This window comes from Struthio camelus, chromosome Z, assembly GCF_040807025.1.
Source record: "Struthio camelus isolate bStrCam1 chromosome Z, bStrCam1.hap1, whole genome shotgun sequence".
In the NCBI taxonomy this organism is placed as follows: domain Eukaryota; kingdom Metazoa; phylum Chordata; class Aves; order Struthioniformes; family Struthionidae; genus Struthio; species Struthio camelus.
The window spans coordinates 5,158,796-5,162,212 of NC_090982.1; positions in this window are offsets into that span (position 1 = coordinate 5,158,796).

The window sequence follows — 3,417 nt, forward strand, 5'->3', positions numbered from 1 at the left end:
GCTGAGGAGGGGGGCTTGGACTTCTGCTTTGCTCCCCGAAGATGGGAGGAGATGTTGGCAGGGGGGCTGCGGGGCAAAGTGCCGGGCCGGGCCGCAGCGGGGCCTTGGTGCCCCACCCGCCTCTGTGACACGGCCGCGGCCCTGGGGGCGCCGCGGCGGCCGGGGCCCCGGCCCCGCAGTCTCCAGGAAGACAGGGACGGCCCCGGCTGGCAGCGGGCCCAGCTGCTGGAGAAGCAGCCGGAGCGCAGCCCCGGCGTCCCCGGAGGCGGCCAGGCCCTCGGCGGGGCCCACGTCTTGGCGCGCAGGCTCCCCGTCCGCCAGGCAGGCAAGAGAGACGCGGCTGGGGCTCGGCAGCTCCGCGGGGCCCTGGCGGGCCCTCGGCCGCGGCGGGCTGGCCCAGGGGCTGCCGCCCGGCACAGCTGGGGCCGGCGCCCGGCCCCGCCGCTGCCCGGCGGCCCGCCAGCCCCAGCGCCAGCACCCGCCAGGGACCCTGCCCGGCAGGAGGCCCCCGCCTTGCCCCGCGCTGCTGGGCCCGCTCCCTCGGCCTCGCAGCCTCGGCCTGCGGGCAGCGCACGCCCAGGGCCCAGGCCTGAGCGCGCCTTCCCCCCGGGCCCAGCCCCCAGCGCCTCTCCTCCTTCCCGCAGCATGGCCGACGCAGCCGCCGGCTGCCCCGCGGCGCTCTGGCAGCAGCCTCTCGGCCCGGGCAGCCCCTCGCTGGCCGGCCAGCAGCAGCAGGCGCAGCACAGCGCTGCCCAGCCGAGCAGCTCTGCGCCACAGCCCTGCCCGCTCGGCCCATCGCGGCACCCAGGTGAGTGAGCCGGCCCGGCTGCGCTGGCCAGGCCGAGCGGCGCCGAGCCTCTCGCCGCCGCCTCTGCCACGGCCCCGGCTCTCCGGCCGCCTGCCTCCGCCGCCCCTGGCAGCAGGCCTCTGCCCGCGCGCAGCCTCCTCTCCTCTCCTCTCGCCGGCCTCCACCTACAGCTCTGCCTCCTCTCTGCCTTTCCTCCACCCAGGCTCTTCTGCCTGCCGCCACCTGCACCGGCCAGCAGAGCAGAAGGAAGCTCTGCAGACCACGCACTCACTGAAGGTACCGACAGCACTGCCCTCTGCTCCGTGCCTCCACCTCTCGCCTCTCGCCTCTCGCCTCTCACCTCCTGCCGTGCTCGCCCGTGCCACCCGCAGGGCTGCTGTGCGAGCAGAGCTGCTCCCCTCCGGCCACCCCACCCCATCCTGGCATCACCGCCCGTGCCTTTCCCACCCTCCGCCTCCCTTCCCCTTCCTTTGGCCTGCGCCACATGCAGCAGCTCTGCAGCTCTCAGGCCTCCCCCCGGCCGCTGCACTGCAACGGCTGCCCTCCCCAGGCCGCACAAACTCCACTCGCTGGCCTGTGCCTGGGAGCCACCCCAACAGCACTGCCACAACCCTCCCTTCTCCTTGCAGACCCCGAGTGCTCTGGACGACCTGCTGCAGAGGCTGGTGCTTGATCCTCTCCCCTCCGGCCTCCTGGAGCTGCAGAGCATCTTGCAGGTCTGCCTTTTACAAGGGGAAAGCCCAGGAGGGGCCCCCTGCCCTTCCTGGGCAACATCCTCTCCTGCCCCCAAACCTTCTCCTTGCCCCAAAGCCCTGCGAGGACTTTGACCCTTCTTCCTAAGCGCCCCCCCCACCCCCCAACTGGCCCCTAGCCCCGGCACTGTCCTCTCCGGGCCTCCCCCTCGCTCCAGCTTTCCTCCCCACCGCTCAGCAAGGCACACACTAACGGGGACCTGCGCAGCCTGCAAGGGCAGCCCGGCCCTGAAACTCTCTTCCTCTGCCTTCCCAATGGGCTGTAGCACAGCTTTGCCACTGCAAGCCCCTAGCGAGCTTTCTGCCCCAAAGTCCGCTCGCTGCTCCTGCAGAGGGGTCTGAAGGCCCCTGGGGCATTCTGCAGTGACAGTGGCCTCTGGCTCCCTGCCTGGAGCCAGCCGCAGCCACAGCTGCTCCGTCTGAGGGATTGGAGAGCGAGGCTGGGGGGGCCTCGAGGGGCAGGAAGGCCCTTAGGAGATGTGCGCCCCTTGCCAGGAGGCCTTGGCGGGCATCCTAGCTCAACGCTGCCAGAGCCTTAGCAGAGCTGCGGCTCCTGGAGCAGCTGTCGGGTCCCAGGGCAGAGCGCTGCTTTTCTTCTCCCAGGTCCTGCTGCCCTTCACAGAGTCCCCGAGAGCAGCAGAGCGCGAGAGGGCGTTGAGGGCCATTGCCCGGCTGAGCAAGTCCCTCGTCAGCTCTTCCTCGCTGCAGGTAAGGAGCCTCAGGCAAGATGCAGGCAAGCCCCCGGCACCTACCCCGCCACACCTTGCCCGTCTCCCAGGTCCGGGCTCCCTCAGGGGCAAGCCTGGACGGACACAGGGTAGGGCACTCAGCACGGCTCTGTCGCCAAGACACTGTCCTTGCCCCGTCTCTGTAGGCTTCTCTCTTCAGGCCCCCTGCTCTCCACAGCTGCCAGGCCTGCCCTGGCAGCATGATGTGAGCCCGCGCCTGGCGGCCCTTGCTGCCTTGGCTGCTGCCCAGCTGCTGTGGAGCTCAGGGCCTGCAGGGCCCTCTGGCCCGTCCCCTTGCCTGCTGCCCCCTCCCCACGCACTGCCACGGCCCCAGCCCAGCAGCCCCCACTTTGCAGGGAGGCAGCCTCCTCCTCCCCTTGCCGTGGCTGCTGTGCACGGTCACGGGCTGCTCAGGCAGAGGCCAGGTTGCCCCTTGGCGGGGCAGAAGAGCTTGCACTAGGCAGAGCAGGCTGGCCTGGGACAGCCCCTGCCACAGCCTTTGCATGCGGGCTGCGAGCAGGGTCTGGCCCCAGCTGCCCCACCTTAGCCCTGCTGCCACCACTTCCTGCCTCCGCCAGCTCTGCGACCCCTGCCAAGGAGTCAGTGACGACCCTGCCCTCTTGGCAACGGAGGACTTCCACATCCTGGGCAAGCTGGTGGGGCGTCTCCTGCTGTGCTACGCTGTCCAGGAGCAGGGCATCCGCTGGAGGGCTGCGGACGCTCTCCACCTCCTCTACACGTTCGCCCGGCAGCGCAAGAGTAAGAGAAAGCGCGGCGCCTTGCCTCCTTCCAGGCACACAAGGCTGTCCAGGCCCTTCCTCACCTCCCTGGGCCTCATCCTCTCGCTGCTCGCTCACTCCCACCTTCAAGCCTTTTGCAGCCGCTGGGCAAGCCTGCTGCCAAAGGTGCTCTGGCCTACTCACTGCTCTGTGTGTTCCCTCCTGTCTAGGCAGGAAGGTGCCAGAGGATAAGCCAGAGCAGGCCCAGCTCCCAACGCAAAGGGAAGCTGAGCACACGGGCTTCTGGCTTGCTTTCACCACCAGCCCCAGCCAGCTGACCACGGTAAGGAGCTCCTGCCTTGCCGCCACTCTTGTCCGTGCCATCAGCAGCAGAGCGGGGGGAGCAAACG